The sequence below is a fragment of the Carcharodon carcharias genome, chromosome 8, assembly GCF_017639515.1.
Source record: "Carcharodon carcharias isolate sCarCar2 chromosome 8, sCarCar2.pri, whole genome shotgun sequence".
Taxonomy (NCBI): Eukaryota; Metazoa; Chordata; class Chondrichthyes; order Lamniformes; family Lamnidae; genus Carcharodon; species Carcharodon carcharias.
Genome location: NC_054474.1, coordinates 177799543 through 177823795, shown reverse-complemented (window position 1 = coordinate 177823795; position 24253 = coordinate 177799543).

The following is a 24253-nucleotide window of genomic DNA, read 5'->3' as shown; positions in this document are numbered from 1 at the left end:
ACTCCCAGTAACTACACTCCCAGTAACTACACTCCCAGTAACTACACTCCCAGTAACTACACTCCCAGTAACTACACTCCCAGTATCTACACTCCCAGTAACTACACTCCCAGTAACTACACTCCCAGTAACTACACTCCCAGTAACTACACTCCCAGTAACTACACTCCCAGTAACTACACTCCCAGTAACTACACTCCCAGTAACTACACTCCCAGTAACTACACTCCCAGTAACTACACTCCCAGTAACTACACTCCCAGTAACTACACTCCCAGTAACTACACTCCCAGTAACTACACTCCCAGTATCTACACTCCCAGTAACTACACTCCCAGTAACTACACTCCCAGTAACTACAGTCCCAGTAAGTAAACTCCCAGTAACTACACTCCCAGTAACTACACTCCCAGTAACTACACTCCCAGTAACTACACTCCCAGTAACTACACTCCCCAGTAACTACACTCCCAGTAACTACACTCCCAGTAACTACACTCCCAGTAACTACACTCCCAGTAACTACACTCCCAGTAACTAGACTCCCAGTAAGTACACTCCCAGTAACTACACTCCCAGTAACTACACTCCCAGTATCTACACTCCCAGTAACTACACTCCCAGTAACTACACTCCCAGTAACTACACTCCCTGTAAATACACTCCCAGTAAGTACACTCCCAGTAACTACACTCCCAGTAACTACACTCCCAGTAACTACACTCCCAGTAACTACACTCCCAGTAACTACACTCCCAGTAACTACACTCCCAGTAACTACACTCCCAGTAACTACACTCCCAGTAACTACACTCCCAGTAACTACACTCCCAGTAACTACACTCCCAGTAACTACACTCCCAGTAACTACACTCCCAGTAACTACACTCCCAGTAACTACACTCCCAGTAACTACACTCCCAGTAACTACACTCCCAGTAACTACACTCCCAGTAACTACACTCCCAGTAACTACACTCCCAGTAACTACACTCCCAGTAACTACACTCCCAGTAACTACACTCCCAGTAACTACACTCCCAGTAACTACACTCCCAGTAACTACACTCCCAGTAACTACACTCCCAGTAACTACACTCCCAGTAACTACACTCCCAGTAACTACACTCCCAGTAACTACACTCCCAGTAACTACACTCCCAGTAACTACACTCCCAGTAACTACACTCCCAGTAACTACACTCCCAGTAACTACACTCCCAGTAACTACACTCCCAGTAACTACACTCCCAGTAACTACACTCCCAGTAACTACACTCCCAGTAACTACACTCCCAGTAACTACACTCCCAGTAACTACACTCCCAGTAACTACACTCCCAGTAACTACACTCCCAGTAACTACACTCCCAGTAACTACACTCCCAGTAACTACACTCCCAGTAACTACACTCCCAGTAACTACACTCCCAGTAACTACACTCCCAGTAACTACACTCCCAGTAACTACACTCCCAGTAACTACACTCCCAGTAACTACACTCCCAGTAACTACACTCCCAGTAACTACACTCCCAGTAACTACACTCCCAGTAACTACACTCCCAGTAACTACACTCCCAGTAACTACACTCCCAGTAACTACACTCCCAGTAACTACACTCCCAGTAACTACACTCCCAGTAACTACACTCCCAGTAACTACACTCCCAGTAACTACACTCCCAGTAACTACACTCCCAGTAACTACACTCCCAGTAACTACACTCCCAGTAACTACACTCCCAGTAACTACACTCCCAGTAACTACACTCCCAGTAACTACACTCCCAGTAACTACACTCCCAGTAACTACACTCCCAGTAACTACACTCCCAGTAACTACACTCCCAGTAACTACACTCCCAGTAACTACACTCCCAGTAACTACACTCCCAGTAACTACACTCCCAGTAACTACACTCCCAGTAACTACACTCCCAGTAACTACACTCCCAGTAACTACACTCCCAGTAACTACACTCCCAGTAACTACACTCCCAGTAACTACACTCCCAGTAACTACACTCCCAGTAACTACACTCCCAGTAACTACACTCCCAGTAACTACACTCCCAGTAACTACACTCCCAGTAACTACACTCCCAGTAACTACACTCCCAGTAACTACACTCCCAGTAACTACACTCCCAGTAACTACACTCCCAGTAACTACACTCCCAGTAACTACACTCCCAGTAACTACACTCCCAGTAACTACACTCCCAGTAACTACACTCCCAGTAACTACACTCCCAGTAACTACACTCCCAGTAACTACACTCCCAGTAACTACACTCCCAGTAACTACACTCCCAGTAACTACACTCCCAGTAACTACACTCCCAGTAACTACACTCCCAGTAACTACACTCCCAGTAACTACACTCCCAGTAACTACACTCCCAGTAACTACACTCCCAGTATCTACACTCCCAGTAACTACACTCCCAGTAACTACACTCCCAGTAACTACACTCCCAGTAACTACACTCCCAGTAACTACACTCCCAGTAACTACACTCCCAGTAACTACACTCCCAGTAACTACACTCCCAGTAACTACACTCCCAGTAACTACACTCCCAGTAACTACACTCCCAGTAACTACACTCCCAGTAACTACACTCCCAGTAACTACACTCCCAGTAACTACACTCCCAGTAACTACACTCCCAGTAACTACACTCCCAGTAACTACACTCCCAGTAACTACACTCCCAGTAACTACACTCCCAGTAACTACACTCCCAGTAACTACACTCCCAGTAACTACACTCCCAGTAACTACACTCCCAGTAACTACACTCCCAGTAACTACACTCCCAGTAACTACACTCCCAGTAACTACACTCCCAGTAACTACACTCCCAGTAACTACACTCCCAGTAACTACACTCCCAGTAACTACACTCCCAGTAACTACACTCCCAGTAACTACACTCCCAGTAACTACACTCCCAGTAACTACACTCCCAGTAACTACACTCCCAGTAACTACACTCCCAGTAACTACACTCCCAGTAACTACACTCCCAGTAACTACACTCCCAGTAACTACACTCCCAGTAACTACACTCCCAGTAACTACACTCCCAGTAACTACACTCCCAGTAACTACACTCCCAGTAACTACACTCCCAGTAACTACACTCCCAGTAACTACACTCCCAGTAACTACACTCCCAGTAACTACACTCCCAGTAACTACACTCCCAGTAACTACACTCCCAGTAACTACACTCCCAGTAACTACACTCCCAGTAACTACACTCCCAGTAACTACACTCCCAGTAACTACACTCCCAGTAACTACACTCCCAGTAACTACACTCCCAGTAACTACACTCCCAGTAACTACACTCCCAGTAACTACACTCCCAGTAACTACACTCCCAGTAACTACACTCCCAGTAACTACACTCCCAGTAACTACACTCCCAGTAACTACACTCCCAGTAACTACACTCCCAGTAACTACACTCCCAGTAACTACACTCCCAGTAACTACACTCCCAGTAACTACACTCCCAGTAACTACACTCCCAGTAACTACACTCCCAGTAACTACACTCCCAGTAACTACACTCCCAGTAACTACACTCCCAGTAACTACACTCCCAGTAACTACACTCCCAGTAACTACACTCCCAGTATCTACACTCCCAGTAACTACACTCCCAGTAACTACACTCCCAGTAACTACACTCCCAGTAACTACACTCCCAGTAACTACACTCCCAGTAACTACACTCCCAGTAACTACACTCCCAGTAACTACACTCCCAGTAACTACACTCCCAGTAACTACACTCCCAGTAACTACACTCCCAGTAACTACACTCCCAGTAACTACACTCCCAGTAACTACACTCCCAGTAACTACACTCCCAGTAACTACACTCCCAGTAACTACACTCCCAGTAACTACACTCCCAGTAACTACACTCCCAGTAACTACACTCCCAGTAACTACACTCCCAGTAACTACACTCCCAGTAACTACACTCCCAGTAACTACACTCCCAGTAACTACACTCCCAGTAACTACACTCCCAGTAACTACACTCCCAGTAACTACACTCCCAGTAACTACACTCCCAGTAACTACACTCCCAGTAACTACACTCCCAGTAACTACACTCCCAGTAACTACACTCCCAGTAACTACACTCCCAGTAACTACACTCCCAGTAACTACACTCCCAGTAACTACACTCCCAGTAACTACACTCCCAGTAACTACACTCCCAGTAACTACACTCCCAGTAACTACACTCCCAGTAACTACACTCCCAGTAACTACACTCCCAGTAACTACACTCCCAGTAACTACACTCCCAGTAACTACACTCCCAGTAACTACACTCCCAGTAACTACACTCCCAGTAACTACACTCCCAGTAACTACACTCCCAGTAACTACACTCCCAGTAACTACACTCCCAGTAACTACACTCCCAGTAACTACACTCCCAGTAACTACACTCCCAGTAACTACACTCCCAGTAACTACACTCCCAGTAACTACACTCCCAGTAACTACACTCCCAGTAACTACACTCCCAGTAACTACACTCCCAGTAACTACACTCCCAGTAACTACACTCCCAGTAACTACACTCCCAGTAACTACACTCCCAGTAACTACACTCCCAGTAACTACACTCCCAGTAACTACACTCCCAGTAACTACACTCCCAGTAACTACACTCCCAGTAACTACACTCCCAGTAACTACACTCCCAGTAACTACACTCCCAGTAACTACACTCCCAGTAACTACACTCCCAGTAACTACACTCCCAGTAACTACACTCCCAGTAACTACACTCCCAGTAACTACACTCCCAGTAACTACACTCCCAGTAACTACACTCCCAGTAACTACACTCCCAGTAACTACACTCCCAGTAACTACACTCCCAGTAACTACACTCCCAGTAACTACACTCCCAGTAACTACACTCCCAGTAACTACACTCCCAGTAACTACACTCCCAGTAACTACACTCCCAGTAACTACACTCCCAGTAACTACACTCCCAGTAACTACACTCCCAGTAACTACACTCCCAGTAACTACACTCCCAGTAACTACACTCCCAGTAACTACACTCCCAGTAACTACACTCCCAGTAACTACACTCCCAGTAACTACACTCCCAGTAACTACACTCCCAGTAACTACACTCCCAGTAACTACACTCCCAGTAACTACACTCCCAGTAACTACACTCCCAGTAACTACACTCCCAGTAACTACACTCCCAGTAACTACACTCCCAGTAACTACACTCCCAGTAACTACACTCCCAGTAACTACACTCCCAGTAACTACACTCCCAGTAACTACACTCCCAGTAACTACACTCCCAGTAACTACACTCCCAGTAACTACACTCCCAGTAACTACACTCCCAGTAACTACACTCCCAGTAACTACACTCCCAGTAACTACACTCCCAGTAACTACACTCCCAGTAACTACACTCCCAGTAACTACACTCCCAGTAACTACACTCCCAGTAACTACACTCCCAGTAACTACACTCCCAGTAACTACACTCCCAGTAACTACACTCCCAGTAACTACACTCCCAGTAACTACACTCCCAGTAACTACACTCCCAGTAACTACACTCCCAGTAACTACACTCCCAGTAACTACACTCCCAGTAACTACACTCCCAGTAACTACACTCCCAGTAACTACACTCCCAGTAACTACACTCCCAGTAACTACACTCCCAGTAACTACACTCCCAGTAACTACACTCCCAGTAACTACACTCCCAGTAACTACACTCCCAGTAACTACACTCCCAGTAACTACACTCCCAGTAACTACACTCCCAGTAACTACACTCCCAGTAACTACACTCCCAGTAACTACACTCCCAGTAACTACACTCCCAGTAACTACACTCCCAGTAACTACACTCCCAGTAACTACACTCCCAGTAACTACACTCCCAGTAACTACACTCCCAGTAACTACACTCCCAGTAACTACACTCCCAGTAACTACACTCCCAGTAACTACACTCCCAGTAACTACACTCCCAGTATCTGCACTCCCAGTAACTACACTCCCAGTAACTACACTCCCAGTAACTAAACTCCCAGTATCTACACTCCCAGTAACTACACTCCCAGTAACTACACTCCCAGTAAGTACACTCCCAGTAAGTACATTCCCAGTAAGTACAGTCCCAGTATCAACACTCCCAGTAACTACATTCCCAGTAACTTCACTCCCAGTAACTACACTCCCAGTAGCTGCACTCCCAGTAAGTACAGTCCCAGTAACTACACTCCCAGTAACTACACTCCCAGTATCTAACTCCCAGTAAGCTACACTCCCAGTATCTACACTCCCAGTAACTACACTCCCAGTATCTAAACTCCCAGTAGCTACACTCCCAGTAACTACACTCCCAGTAGCTACACTCCCAGTAGCTACACTCCCAGTAACTACACTCCCAGTAACTACACTCCCAGTAGCTACACTCCCAGTATCTAAACTCCCAGTAACTTACTCCCAGTAGCTACACTCCCAGTATCTACACTCCCAGTAACTACACTCCAGTAACTACACATCCCAGTACTACAATCCCAGTATCTAAACTCCCAGTAACTACAATCCCAGTAGCTACACTCCCAGAGCCTACAATCCCAGTATCTACACTCCCAGTAACTACACTCCCAGTAGGTACACTCCAGTAACTACACTCCCAGTAACTACACTCCAGTATCTACACTCCCAGTAGCTACACTCCCTGTAGCTACACTCCCCAGTAACTACACTCCCAGTATCTACACTCCAGTAACTAACACTCCCAGTAGCTACACTCCCAGTAACTACACTCCCAGTAATCTACACTCCCAGTAACTAAACTCCCAGTAGCTACACTCCAGTAGCTACACTCCCAGTAACTACACTCCCAGTAACTACACGCACAGTAACTACACTCCCAGTATCTAAACTCCCAGTAACTACACTCCCAGTAACTACATTCCCAGTAACTACACTCCCAGTAACTACACTCCCAGTAACTACACTCCCAGTAACTACACTCCCAGTAACTACACTCCCAGTAACTACACTCCCAGTGAGTACACTCCCAGTAACTACACTCCCAGTAACTACACTCCCAGTAACTACACTCCCAGTAACTACACTCCCAGTAGCTACACTCCCAGTAACTACACTCCCAGTAACTACACTCCCAGTAACTACACTCCCAGTAACTACACTCCCAGTAACTACACTCCCAGTAACTACACTCCCAGTAACTACACTCCCAGTAACTACACTCTCAGTAACTACACTCCCAGCAGCTACAATCCCAGTAGCTAGACTCCCAGTAAGTAGACTCCCAATAAGTACACTCCCAGTAACTGCACATCCAGTAACTGCACTCCCAGTAACTACACTCCCTGTAACTACACTCCCAGTAACTATGCTCCCAGTAGCTATACTCCCAGTAACTACACTCCAAGTATCTACACTCCCAGTAAGTACAATCCCAGTAACTACACTCCCAGTAACTACACTCCCAGTAGCTACACTCCCAGTAATTACACTCCCCAGTAGTACACAACCAGTAACTACATCACGCAGTAGTACACTCCCAAGTAGGCTAATCACCAGTAACTAAACTCCCAGTAGCTACACTCCCAGTAAGTACACTCCCAGTAACTACAATCCCAGTATCTACACTCCCAGTAACTACAATCCCAGAAACTACACTCCCAGCATCTACACTCCCAGTACCTAACTCCAGTAACTACACTCCCAGTAATCTACACATCCCAGTAAGTACCTCCAAGTAACTACATTCCAAGTAAGCTACACACTCCCCAGTAACTAAACTCCCCTGAAGCTACACTCCAGTATCTACACTCCCAGCTAACTTACACTCCCAGTAACTAACTCCCATTATCTAAACGCCCCAGTAACTACACTCCAGTATCTACACTCCCAGTACTACACTCCCAGTAACTACACTCCCAGTAACTACACTCCCAGTAACTACACTCCCAGTAACTACACTCCCAGTAACTACACTCCCAGTAACTACACTCCCAGTAACTACACTCCCAGTAACTACACTCCCAGTAACTACACTCCCAGTAACTACACTCCCAGTAACTACACTCCCAGTAACTACACTCCCAGTAACTACACTCCCAGTAACTACACTCCCAGTAACTACACTCCCAGTAACTACACTCCCAGTAACTACACTCCCAGTAACTACACTCCCAGTAACTACACTCCCAGTAACTACACTCCCAGTAACTACACTCCCAGTAACTACACTCCCAGTAACTACACTCCCAGTAACTACACTCCCAGTAACTACACTCCCAGTAACTACACTCCCAGTAACTACACTCCCAGTAACTACACTCCCAGTATCTACACTCCCAGTAACTACACTCCCAGTAACTACACTCCCAGTAGCTACACTCCCAGTAGCTACACTCCCATTATCAAAACTCCCAGTAACTACAAGCCCAGTAACTACACTCCCAATAACTACACTCCCAGTAACTACACTCCCAGTATCTAAACTCCCAGTAACTACACTCCCAGTAACTACACTCCCAGTAACTACATTCCCAGTAGCTACAATCCCAGTATCTAAACTCCCAGTAACTACACTCCCAATAACTACACTCCCAGTAACTACAAACCATTATCTAAACTCCCAGTATCTACACTCCCAGTAACTACACTCCCAGTAACTACACTCCCATTCTACACTCCAGTACCTACACTCCCAGTATGTACACTCCCGTAACTACACTCCCAGTAACTACACTCCCAGTATCTAAACTGCCAGTATCTACACTCCCAGTTACTACACTCCCAGTAACTACAAACCCGTAACTACACTCCCAGTAACTACACTCCCAGTAAGTACACTCCCAGTAACTACACTCCCAGAAAGTACACTCCTGGTATCTACACTCCCAGTAACTACACTCCCAGTATCTACACTCCCAGTATCTACACTCCCAGTAACTACACTCCAGGTAAGTACACTCCCAGTATCTTAACTCCCAGTAACTACACTCCCAGTAACTACACTCCCAGTAACTACACTCCCAGTAACTACACTCCCAGTAACTACACTCCCAGTAACTACACTCCCAGTAACTACACTCCCAGTAACTACACTCCCAGTAACTACACTCCCAGTAACTACACTCCCAGTAACTACACTCCCAGTAACTACACTCCCAGTAACTACACTCCCAGTAACTACACTCCCAGTAACTACACTCCCAGTAACTACACTCCCAGTAACTACACTCCCAGTAACTACACTCCCAGTAACTACACTCCCAGTAACTACACTCCCAGTAACTACACTCCCAGTAACTACACTCCCAGTAACTACACTCCCAGTAACTACACTCCCAGTATCTAAACTCCCAGTAACTACACTCCCAGTAACTACACTCCCAGTAACTACACTCCCAGTAAGTACACTCCCAGTAACTACACTCCCAGTAACTACACTCCCAGTAACTACACTCCAGTAACTACACTCCCAGTATCTACAATCCTTGTAGCTACACTCCCAGTAGCTACACTCCCAGTAGCTACACTCCCAGTAACTACACTCCCAGTAACTACACTCCCAGTAACTACACTCCCAGTATCTAAACTCCCAGTAACTACACTACCAGTAGCTACACTCCCAGTATCTAAACTCCCAGTATCTACACTCCCAGTAACTACACTCCCAGTAACTACACTCCCAGTATCTAAACTCCCATTATCTATACTCCCAGAAAGTACTCTCCCAGTAGCTACACTCCCAGTAATTACACTCCCAGTAACTACACTCCCAGTAAATACACTCCCAGTAACTGAACTCCCAGTATCTACACTCCCAGTATCTACACTCCCAGTAACACAACTCCCAGTAACTAGCACTCCCAGTAGCTACACTCCCAGTACTCACTCCCAGTATCTACACTCCCAGTAGCTACACTCCCAGTAACTACACTCCCAGTAACTACACTCCCAGTAACTACACTCCCAGTAACTACACTCCCAGTAACTACACTCCCAGTAACTACAATCCCAGTAACTACACTCCCAGTAAGTACACTCCCAGTAACTACACTCCCAGTAACTACACTCCCAGTAACTACACTCCCAGTAACTACACTCCCAGTAACTACACTCCCAGTAACTACACTCCCAGTAACTACACTCCCAGTAACTACACTCCCAGTAACTGCACTCCCAGTAACTACACTCCCAGTAACTACACTCCCAGTAACTACACTCCCAGTAACTACACTCCCAGTAACTACACTCCCAGTAACTACACTCCCAGTAACTACACTCCCAGTAACTACACTCCCAGTAACTACACTCCCAGTAACTACACTCCCAGTAACTACACTCCCAGTAACTACACTCCCAGTAACTACACTCCCAGTAACTACACTCCCAGTAACTACACTCCCAGTAACTACACTCCCAGTAACTACACTCCCAGTAACTACACTCCCAGTAACTACACTCCCAGTAACTACACTCCCAGTAACTACACTCCCAGTAACTACACTCCCAGTAACTACACTCCCAGTAACTACACTCCCAGTAACTACACTCCCAGTAACTACACTCCCAGTAACTACACTCCCAGTAACTACACTCCCAGTAACTACACTCCCAGTAACTACACTCCCAGTAACTACACTCCCAGTAACTACACTCCCAGTAACTACACTCCCAGTAACTACACTCCCAGTAACTACACTCCCAGTAACTACACTCCCAGTAACTACACTCCCAGTAACTACACTCCCAGTAACTACACTCCCAGTAACTACACTCCCAGTAACTACACTCCCAGTAACTACACTCCCAGTAACTACACTCCCAGTAACTACACTCCCAGTAACTACACTCCCAGTAACTATGCTCCCTGTAGCCAAACACCCAGTAACTACACTCCCAGTAACTACACTCCCAGTAAGTACACTCCCAGTAAGTACACTCCCCAGTAAGCTAGCACTCCCAGTATCTTACACTCCCAGTACTACACTCCCAGTAACTACATATCCAGTATCTACACTCCCAGTATCTACATCCCAGTACTACACTCCCAGTAAGCAACATTCCAGTAGCTACACTCCCAGTAACTACACTCCCAGTACTACACTCCCCAGTACTACACTCCCAGTAACTACACTTCCCAGTAACTACACTCCCAGTATCTAAACTCCCAGTAACTACTCTCCCAGTAACTACACTCCCAGTAACTACACTCCCAGTAACTACACTCCCAGTAACTATACTCCCTGTAAGTACACTCCCAGTAACTACACTCCCAATAACTACACTCCCAGTATCTACACTCCTGTAACTACACTCCCAGTATCTACACTCCCAGTATCTACACTCCCAGTAACTACACTCCCAGTATCTACACTCCCAGTAACTACACTCCCAGTAACTACACTCCAGTATCTACACTCCCAGTAACTACACTCCCATATCTACACTCCCAGTAAGCTACACTCCCAGTATCTACACTCCCAGTAACTACACTCCCAGTAGCTACACTCCCAGTATCTACACTCCCAGTATCTACACTCCAGTACTACACTCCCAGTATCTACACTCCCAGTAACTACACTCCCAGTAAGCTACACTCCCAGTATCTACACTCCCAGTAGCTACACTCCCAGTAACTACACTCCCAGTTAGCTACACTCCCAGTAGCTACACTCCCAGTATCTACGCTCCCGGTAACTACACTCCCAGTATCTCCACTCCCAGTTACTACACTCCCAGTATCTAAACTCCCAGTATCTAAACTCCCAGTATCTACACTCCCAGTAACTACACTCCCAGTACCTACACTCCCAGTATCTGAACTCCCAGTATCTACACTCCCAGTAACTGCACTCCCTGTAACTACACTCCCAGTAACTAAACTCCCAGTAGTTATACTCCCAGTAACTACACTCCCAGTAACTACACTCCCAGTAACTACACTCCCAGTAACTACACTCCCAGAAAGTACACTCCCAGTAACTACACTCCCAGTAACTACACTCCCAGTAACTACACTCCCAGTAACTACACTCCCAGTAACTACACTCCCAGTAACTACACTCCCAGTAACTACACTCCCAGTAACTACACTCCCAGTAACTACACTCCCAGTAACTACACTCCCAGTAACTACACTCCCAGTAACTACACTCCCAGTAACTACACTCCCAGTAACTACACTCCCAGTAACTACACTCCCAGTAACTACACTCCCAGTAACTACACTCCCAGTAACTACACTCCCAGTAACTACACTCCCAGTAACTACACTCCCAGTAACTACACTCCCAGTAACTACACTCCCAGTAACTACACTCCCAGTAACTACACTCCCAGTAACTACACTCCCAGTAACTACACTCCCAGTAACTACACTCCCAGTAACTACACTCCCAGTAACTACACTCCCAGTAACTACACTCCCAGTAACTACACTCCCAGTAACTACACTCCCAGTAACTACACTCCCAGTAACTACACTCCCAGTAACTACACTCCCAGTAACTACACTCCCAGTAACTACACTCCCAGTAACTACACTCCCAGTAACTACACTCCCAGTAACTACACTCCCAGTAACTACACTCCCAGTAACTACACTCCCAGTAACTACACTCCCAGTAACTACACTCCCAGTAACTACACTCCCAGTAACTACACTCCCAGTAACTACACTCCCAGTAACTACACTCCCAGTAACTACACTCCCAGTAACTACACTCCCAGTAACTACACTCCCAGTAACTACACTCCCAGTAACTACACTCCCAGTAACTACACTCCCAGTAACTACACTCCCAGTAACTACACTCCCAGTAACTACACTCCCAGTAACTACACTCCCAGTAACTACACTCCCAGTAACTACACTCCCAGTAACTACACTCCCAGTAACTACACTCCCAGTAACTACACTCCCAGTAACTACACTCCCAGTAACTACACTCCCAGTAACTACACTCCCAGTAACTACACTCCCAGTAACTACACTCCCAGTAACTACACTCCCAGTAACTACACTCCCAGTAACTACACTCCCAGTAACTACACTCCCAGTAACTACACTCCCAGTAACTACACTCCCAGTAACTACACTCCCAGTAACTACACTCCCAGTAACTACACTCCCAGTAACTACACTCCCAGTAACTACACTCCCAGTAACTACACTCCCAGTAACTACACTCCCAGTAACTACACTCCCAGTAACTACACTCCCAGTAACTACACTCCCAGTAACTACACTCCCAGTAACTACACTCCCAGTAACTACACTCCCAGTAACTACACTCCCAGTAACTACACTCCCTGTAACTACACTCCCAGTAACTACACTCCCAGTAACTACACTCCCAGTAACTACACTCCCAGTAACTACACTCCCAGTAACTACACTCCCAGTAACTACACTCTCAGTAACTACACTCCCAGTAACTACACTCCCAGTATCTACACTCCCAGTAGCTACACCTCCCAGTATCTAAACTCCCAGTAGCTACACTCCCAGTAACTACACTCCCAGTAGCTGCACTCCCAGTAGCTACAATCCAGTATCTAAACTCCCAGTAACTACACTCCCAGTAGCTACACTCACAGTACCTTCACTCCAGTATCTATACTCCAGTAGCTACTCCCAGTAACTACACTCCTAGTAACTACACTCCCAGTATCTACAATTCGCCAGTAACTACACTCCCAGTAACTACAATCCCAGATCTAATCTCACAGTAACTACACTCCCAGTAACTATACTCCCAGTAACTACTACTCACCAGTAAGTACACTCCTAGTATCTACTCTCCCAGTAACTACACTCCCAGTAACTACACTCCCAGTATCTAAAATCCCAGTATCTACACTCCCAGTAACTACACTCCCAGTAACTACACTCCCAGTATCTACACTCCCAGTATCTACACTCCCAGTAACTACACTCCCAGTAGCTACACTCCCAGTAAGTACACTCCCAGTAACTAAAATCCCAGTAAGCTACACTCCCAGTATCTACACTCCCATAACTACACTCCCAGTAACTACACTCCCAGTAAATACACTCCCAGTAACTACGCTCCCAGTATCTACACTCCCAGTAACTACAATCCCAGTAGCTACACTCCCAGTAGCTACACTCCCAGTAACTACACTCCCAGTATCTACACTCCCAGTATCTACACTCCCAGTAACTACAATCCCAGTATCTACACTCCCAGTAACTACACTCCCAGTAGCTACACTCCCAGTAGCTACACTCCCAGTATCTACACTCCCAGTAACTACACTCCCAGTATCTACACTCCCAGTAACTACACTCCCAGTAACTACACTCCCAGTAACGACACTCCCAGTAACTACACTCCCAGTATCTAAACTCCCAGTATATACAATCACAGTAACTACACTACCAGTAACTACACTCCCAGTATCTACACTCCCAGTATCTACACTCCCAGTAGCTACACTCCCAGTAACTACACTCCCAGTAACTACACTCCCAGTAACTACACTCCCAGTAACTACACTCCCAGTATCTACACTCCCAGTAACTACACTCCCAGTAACTACACTCCCAGTAACTACACTCCCAGTAGCTAAACTCCCAGTAACTACACTCCCAGTATCTACACTCCCAGTAACTACACTCCCAGTATCTACACTCCCAGTATCTACACTCCCAGTATCTACACTCCCAGTAACTAAACTCCCAGTAACTACACTCCCAGTATCTACACTCCCAGTATCTACACTCCCAGTATCTACACTCCCAGTATCTACACTCCCAGTAGCTACACTCCCAGTAACTACACTCCCAGTAACTACACTCCCAGTAACTACACTCCCAGTATCTACACTCCCAGTATCTACACTCCCAGTAGCTACACTCCCTGTAAGTACACTCCCAGTATCTACACTCCCAGTAACTACACTCCCAGTAACTACACTCCCAGTAACTACACTCCCAGTAACTACACTCCCAGTAACTACACTCCCAGTAACTACACTCCCAGTAACTACACTCCCAGTAACTACACTCCCAGTAACTACACTCCCAGTAACTACACTCCCAGTAACTACACTCCCAGTAACTACACTCCCAGTAACTACACTCCCAGTAACTACACTCCCAGTAACTACACTCCCAGTAACTACACTCCCAGTAACTACACTCCCAGTAACTACACTCCCAGTAACTACACTCCCAGTAACTACACTCCCAGTAACTACACTCCCAGTAACTACACTCCCAGTAACTACACTCCCAGTAACTACACTCCCAGTAACTACACTCCCAGTAACTACACTCCCAGTAACTACACTCCCAGTAACTACACTCCCAGTAACTACACTCCCAGTATCTACACTCCCAGTAACTACACTCCCAGTAACTACACTCCCAGTAACTACACTCCCAGTAACTACACTCCCAGTAACTACACTCCCAGTAACTACACTCCCAGTAACTACACTCCCAGTAACTACACTCCCAGTAACTACACTCCCAGTAACTACACTCCCAGTAACTACACTCCCAGTAACTACACTCCCAGTAACTACACTCCCAGTAACTACACTCCCAGTAACTACACTCCCAGTAACTACACTCCCAGTAACTACACTCCCAGTAACTACACTCCCAGTAACTACACTCCCAGTAACTACACTCCCAGTAACTACACTCCCAGTAACTACACTCCCAGTAACTACACTCCCAGTAACTACACTCCCAGTAACTACACTCCCAGTAACTACACTCCCAGTAACTACACTCCCAGTAACTACACTCCCAGTAACTACACTCCCAGTAACTACACTCCCAGTAACTACACTCCCAGTAACTACACTCCCAGTAACTACACTCCCAGTAACTACACTCCCAGTAACTACACTCCCAGTAACTACACTCCCAGTATCTACATCCCAGTAACTACACTCCCAGTAAGCTACAATCCCAGTATCTAAACTCCCAGTAACTAACTCCCAGTATCTACACTCCAGTAAGCTAACTCCCAGTAGCTACACTCCCAGTATCTTAACTCCTAGTAACTACACTCCCAGTAGCTACACTCCCAGTATCTACACTCCCAGTAACTACACTCCCAGTAACTACACTCCCAGTAATTATAATCCCAGTAAGTACACTTCCTGTAACTACACTCCAGTAACTTACACTCCCAGTACTACACTCCCAGTACTACACTCCCAGTAGCTACACTCCCAGTAACTACACTCCCAGTATCTAAACTCCCAGTTACTACACTCCCAGTATCTACACTCCCAGTAACTATAATCCCAGTATCTACACTCCAGTAGCTACCCTCCCAGTAACTACACTCCCAGAAACTACACTCCCAGTAACTACAATCCCAGTAACTACACTCCCAGTATCTACAACTCCAGTAATCTACACTCCCAGTATCTACACTCCCAGTAACTACACTCCAGTATCTACACTCCCAGTAACTACACTCCCAGTAACTACACTCCCAGTAACTACACTCCCAGTAACTACACTCCCAGTAACTACACTCCCAGTAACTACACTCCCAGTAACTACACTCCCAGTATCTACACTCCCAGTAACTACACTCCCAGTAACTACACTCCCAGTATCTACACTCCCAGTATCTACACTCCCAGTATCTACACTCCCAGTAACTACACTCCCAGTAACTACACTCCCAGTAGCTACACTCCCAGTAGCTAAACTCCCAGTATCTACACTCCCAGTAACTACACTCCCAGTAGCTACACTCCCAGTAACTACACTCCCAGTATCTACACTCCCAGTAACTACATTCCCAGTATCTAAACTCCCAGTATCTAAACTCCCGGTAACTACAGTCCAAGTAACTACACTCCCAGTAACTACACTCCCAGTAACTACACTCCCAGTAACTACACTCCCAGTATCTAAACTCCCAGTATCTACACTCCCAGTAGCTACACTCCCAGAACTAAGCTCCCAGTATCTACTCCCAGTAGCTACACTCCCAGTATCTAAACTCCCAGTAACTACACTCCCAGTAGCTACAATCCCAGTAACTACACTCCCAGTATGTACACTCCCAGTAACTACACTCCCAGTATCTACACTCCCAGTACTACACTCCCAGTAACTACATTCCCAGTATCTAAACTCCCAGTACTGAACACTCCCAGTAAGTACTCTCCCAGTAAGTACACTCCCAGTAACTACACTCCAGTAACTACACTCCCAGTATCTACAATCCCAGTACTACTCTCCCAGTACTACACTCCCAGTAACTACACTCCCAGTATCTAAACTCCCAGTATCTACACTCCCAGTATCTACACTCCCTGAACTAAACTCCCAGTAGCTACACTCCCAGTATCTACACTCCCAGTAACTACACTCCCAGTATCTACACTCCCAGTAGCTACACTCCCAGTAGCTACACTCCCAGTAGCTACACCTCCCAGTAACTACACTCCCAGTAGCTAAACTCCCAGCATCTAAAATCCCGAGTAACTACACTCCCAGTATCTACCTCCCAGTAAATAAACTCACAGTAGCTAAACTCCCAGTAGCTACACTCACAGTAACTACACTCCCTGTTAAGCTTCAATCCTAGTAACTACCTCCCAGTATCTAAACTCACCAGTAGCTAAAATCCCAGTAGCTACAATCCAAGTATCTAAACTCCCAGTAGCTACACTCCCTAGCTAACGTCAGTAATCTCAGTACTACACTCCAGTAAATACACTCCCAGTATCTACAATCCCAGTAACTACACCTCCAGTAACTACACTCCCAGTATCTAAACTCACAGTAGCTACACTCCCAGAACTATACTCCCAGTAACTACACTCACCAGTTACTGACACTCCCAGTACATGTACCCTCCCAGTAACTACACTCCCAGAAACTTAACTCCCAGTAACTACAATCCCAGTAACTACACTCCCAGTAACTACACTCCCAGTAACTACACTCCCAGTAACTACACTCCCAGTAGCTACACTCCCAGTATCTACACTCCCAGTAACTACACTCCCAGTAACTACACTCCCAGTAACTACACTCCCAGTAACTACACTCCCAGTAACTACACTCCCAGTAACTACACTCCCAGTAACTACACTCCCAGTAACTACACTCCCAGTAACTACACTCCCAGTAACTACACTCCCAGTAACTACACTCCCAGTATCTACACTCCCAGTAACTACACTCCCAGTAACTACACTCCCAGTAACTACACTCCCAGTAACTACACTCCCAGTAAGTACACTCCCAGTAACTACACTCCCAGTAACTACACTCCCAGTAACTACACTCCCAGTATCTACACTCCCAGTAAGTACAATACCTGTAACTACACTCCCAGTAACTACACTCCCAGTATCTAAACTCCCAGTAACTACACTCCCAGTATCTACACTCCCAGTAACTACACTCCCAGTAACTACACTCCCAGTAACTACACTCCCAGTAACTACACTCCCAGTAACTACACTCCCAGTAACTACACTCCCAGTAACTACACTCCCAGTAACTACACTCCCAGTAACTACACTCCCAGTAACTACACTCCCAGTAACTACACTCCCAGTAACTAAACTCCCAGTAACTACACTCCCAGTAACTACACTCCCAGTAACTACACTCCCAGTAACTACACTCCCAGTAGCTACACTCCCAGTAGCTACACTCCCAGTATAAACTCCCAGTAACTACACTCCCAGTAACTACACTCCCAGTATCTAAACTCCCAGTAACTACACTCCCAGTAACTACACTCCCAGTAACTACACTCCCAGTAACTACACTCCCAGTATCTACACTCCCAGTAACTACACTCCCAGTATCTACACTCCCAGTAACTACACTCCCAGTATCTACACTCCCAGTAACTACACTCCCAGTAACTACACTCCCAGTAACTACACTCCCAGTAACTACACTCCCAGTATCTAAACTCCCAGTAACTACACTCCCAGTAACTACACTCCCAGTAACTACACTCCCAGTAACTACACTCCCAGTAACTACACTCCCAGTATCTACACTCCCAGTAACTACACTCCCAGTAACTACACTCCCAGTAACTACACTCCCAGTATCTAAACTCCCAGTAACTACACTCCCAGTAACTACACTCCCAGTAACTACACTCCCAGTAACTACACTCCCAGTATCTAAACTCCCAGTAACTACACTCCCAGGAACTACACTCCCAGTAACTACACTCCCCGTAACTACACTCCCAGTAACTACACTCCCAGTAAGTACACTCCCAGTAACTACACTCCCAGAAAGTACACTCCCAGTATCTACACTCCCAGTAACTACACTCCCAGTAACTACACTCCCAGTAACTACACTCCCAGTAAATACAATCACAGTATCTAAACTCCCAGTAAGTACACTCCCAGTAACTACACTCCCAGTAACTACACTCCCAGTAACTACACTCCCAGTAACTACACTCCCAGTAACTACACTCCCAGTAACTACACTCCCAGTAACTACACTCCCAGTAACTACACTCCCAGTAACTACACTCCCAGTAACTACACTCCCAGTAACTACACTCCCAGTATCTACACTCCCAGTAACTACACTCCCAGTAACTACACTCCCAGTAACTACACTCCCAGTAACTACACTCCCAGTATCTCTATTCCCAGTAACTTCACTCCCAGTAAGTACACTCCCAGTAACTACACTCCCAGTAACTACACTCCCAGTATCTAATCTCCCAGTAACTACACTCCCAGTAGCTACACTCCCAGTAACTACACACCCCAGTAACTGCACTCCCAGTAACTACACTCCCAGTAACTACACTCCCAGTAACTACACTCCCAGTAACTACACTCCCAGTAACTACACACCCCAGTAACTGCACTCCCAGTAACTACACTCCCAGTAACTACACTCCCAGTAACTACACTCCCAGTATCTAAACTCCCAGTAGCTACACTCCCAGTAGCTACACTCCCAGTAACTACACTCCCAGTATCTAAACTCCCAGTATATACAATCACAGTAACTACACTCCCAGTAACTACACTCCCAGTAACTACACTCCCAGTATCTACACTCCCAGTAACTACTCTCCCAGTACTACACTCCCAGTAATTACACTCCCAGTAACTACAATCCCAGTATCTACACTCCCAGTAAGCTACACTCCCTGTAAATACACTCCCAGTAAGTATACACTCCCGAAGTATCTGAACTCCCATATATGAACTCCAGTAATCTCCACTCCCAGTAAGTACACTCCAAGTAACTACACTCCTAGTAACTACACTCCAGTATCTAAACTCCCTGTAGCTACACTCCCAGTAGCTACACTCCCAGTAATTACACTCCAGTATCTAAACTCCCAGTATCTAAAACTCCCTGTAACTACACTCCATATCTACACTCCCAGTAACTACAGCTCCCAGTAACTACACTCCCAGTATCTACACTCCCAGTAACTACACTCCCAGTAACTACACTCCCAGTAACTACACTCCCAGTAACTACACTCCCAGTATCTACACTCCCAGTAACTACACTCCCAGTAACTACACTCCCAGTAACTACACTCCCAGTATCTAACTCCCAGTAACTAACTCCCAGTATCTACACTCCCAGTAACTACACTCCCAGTAACTACACTCCCAGTAACTACACTCCCAGTATCTAACTCCCAGTAACTACACTCCCAGTAACTACACTCCCAGTAACTACACTCCCAGTAACTACACTCCCAGTAACTACACTCCCAGTAGCTACACTCCCAGTATCTACACTCCCAGTAACTACACTCCCAGTATCTACACTCCAGGGAAATACACTCCCAGTAACTACACTCCCAGTAACTACACTCCAAGTAACTACACTCCCAGTAACTACACTCCCAGTAACTACACTCCCAGTAACTACACTCCCAGTAACTACACTCCCAGTAACTACACTCCCAGTAACTAACTCCAAGAAACTACAATCCCAGTAACTACACTCCCAGTAATTACACTCCCAGTATCTACACTCCCAGTAACTACACTCCCAGTAACTACACTCCCAGTAACTACACTCCCAGTAACTACACTCCCAGTAACTACACTCCCAGTAACTACACTCCCAGTAACTACACTCCCAGTAACTACACTCCCAGTAACTACACTCCCAGTAACTACACTCCCAGTATCTAAACTCCCAGTAACTACACTCCCAGTAACTACACTCCCAGTAACTACACTCCCAGTATCTAAACTCCCAGTAACTACACTCCCAGTAACTACACTCCCAGTAACTACACTCCCAGTATCTAAACTCCCAGTAACTACACTCCCAGTAACTACACTCCCAGTAACTACACTCCCAGTAACTACACTCCCAGTAACTACACTCCCAGTAACTACACTCCCAGTATCTACACTCCCAGTAACTACACTGGAATCCAGTAGCTACACTCCTAGTAAGCTACACTCCAGTATCTAAACTCCATGTAACTACAACTCCCAGTAGCTACACTACCTGGTGCTACAATCCCAGTATCTAAACTCCGCAGTAACTACACTCCCAGTAGCTCACTCCCAGTAGCTAAACTCCAGTAACTACACTAGCCCAGTAACTACACGCACAGTAAGCTACAATCCCAGTAACTAGATCTCCAAGTATCGACACTCCAGTATCTACACTCCCAGTAACTACACTCCTAGTAAGCTACACTCCCAGTATCTGACAACTCCCAGTATCTGACCTCACCAGTAGGCTACACTCCCAGTAAGCTACACTCCCAGTAAGTACACTCCCAGTACTACACTCCCAGTATCTAAACTCCCTCTAACTACACTCCCAGTAGCTACACTCCCAGTAACTTACACTCCCATTAACTACACTCCCAGTATCTACACTCCCAGTACTACACTCCCAGTATCTAAACTCCAGTAACTAAGCTCCAGCATCTAAACTCCCAGTAGCTGCACTCCCAGTAACTACACTCCCAGAAAATTCACTCCCAGTAACTACAATCCCAGTAACTACACTCCCAGTAAGTACACTCCCAGTAACTACACTCCCAGTATCTACACTCCCAGTATCTACACTCCCTGTAACTAATCTCCCAGTATCTAAACTCCCAGTATCTGAACTCCCAGTATCTACACTCCCAGTAAGTACAGTCCAAGTAACTACACTCCCAGTAACTACACTCCCAGTATCTAAACTCCCAGTAACTACACTCCCAGTATCTACACTCCCAGTAACTACACTCCCAGTATCTAAACTCCCAGTAGCTGCACTCCCAGTAACTACACTCCCCGAAACTTCACTCCCAGTAGCTACACTCCATTATCTAAACTCCCAGTAACTACACTCCCAGTAGCTACACTCCCAGTAACTACACTCCCAGTATCTAAACTCCCAGTAGCTACACTCCCAGTAACTACACTCCCAGTAACTACACTCCCAGTATCTACACTCCCAGTAACTACACTCCCAGTAACTACACTCCCAGTAACTACACTCCCAGTAACTACACTCCCAGTAACTACACTCCCAGTAACTACACTCCCAGTAACTACACTCCCAGTAACTACACTCCCAGTAACTACACTCCCAGTAACTACACTCCCAGTAACTACACTCCCAGTAACTACACTCCCAGTAACTACACTCCCAGTAACTACACTCCCAGTAACTACACTCCCAGTAACTACACTCCCAGTAACTACACTCCCAGTAACTACACTCCCAGTAACTACACTCCCAGTAACTACACTCCCAGTAACTACACTCCCAGTAACTACACTCCCAGTAACTACACTCCCAGTAACTACACTCCCAGTAACTACACTCCCAGTAACTACACTCCCAGTATCTAAACTCCCAGTAACTACACTCCCAGTAACTACACTCCCAGTAACTACACTCCCAGTAACTACACTCCCAGTACCTACACTCCCAGTAACTACACTCCCAGTAACTACACTCCCAGTAACTACACTCCCAGTAACTACACTCCCAGTAACTACACTCCCAGTAACTACACTCCCAGTAACTACACTCCCAGTAACTACACTCCCAGTAACTACACTCCCAGTAACTACACTCCCAGTAACTACACTCCCAGTAACTACACTCCCAGTAACTACACTCCCAGTAACTACACTCCCAGTATCTACACTCCCAGTAACTACACTCCCAGTAACTACACTCCCAGTAACTACACTCCCAGTAACTACACTCCCAGTAACTACACTCCCAGTAACTACACTCCCAGTAACTACACTCCCAGTAACTACACTCCCAGTAACTACACTCCCAGTAACTACACTCCCAGTAACTACACTCCCAGTAACTACACTCCCAGTATCTACACTCCCAGTAACTACACTCCCAGTAACTACACTCCCAGTAACTACACTCCCAGTAACTACACTCCCAGTATCTAAACTCCCAGTAACTACACACCCAGTAGCTACACTCCCAGTAACTACACTCCCAGTAAGTACACTACCAGTATCTACAATCCCAGTAACTACACTCCCAGTAAGTACACTCCCAGTAACTACACTCCCAGTTACGACACTCCCAGTAACTACACTCCCAGTAACTACAATCCCAGTATCTAACCTCCCAGTAAGTACACTCCCAGTAAGTACACTCCCAGTAAGTACACTCCAGTAAATACACTCCCAGTATCTACAATCCCATTAACTACACTCCCAATAAGTACACTCCCAGTATCTAACCTCACAGTAACTACACTCCCAGTAACTATACTCCCAGTAACTACACTCCCAGTAAGTACACTCCCAGTAACTACACTCCCAGTAGCTACACTCCCAGTAGCTACACTCCCAGTAACTACACTCCCAGTAAGTACACTCCCAGTATCTAAACTCCCAGTAACTAAACTCCCAGTATGTAAACTCCCAGTAACTATAATCCCAGTATCTAAACTCCCAGTAGCTACACTCCCAGAAACTACACTCCCCCTAAATTCATTCCCAGTAACTACACTCCCAGTATCTAAACTCAAAGTAGCTACACTCCCAGTAGCTACACTCCCAGTAACTAATCTCCCAGTAGCTACTCTCCCAGTAGCTACACTCCCAGTATCTAAACTCCCAGTAACTACACTCCCTGTAGCTACATTCCCAGTAGCTACACTCCCTGTATGAAAACTC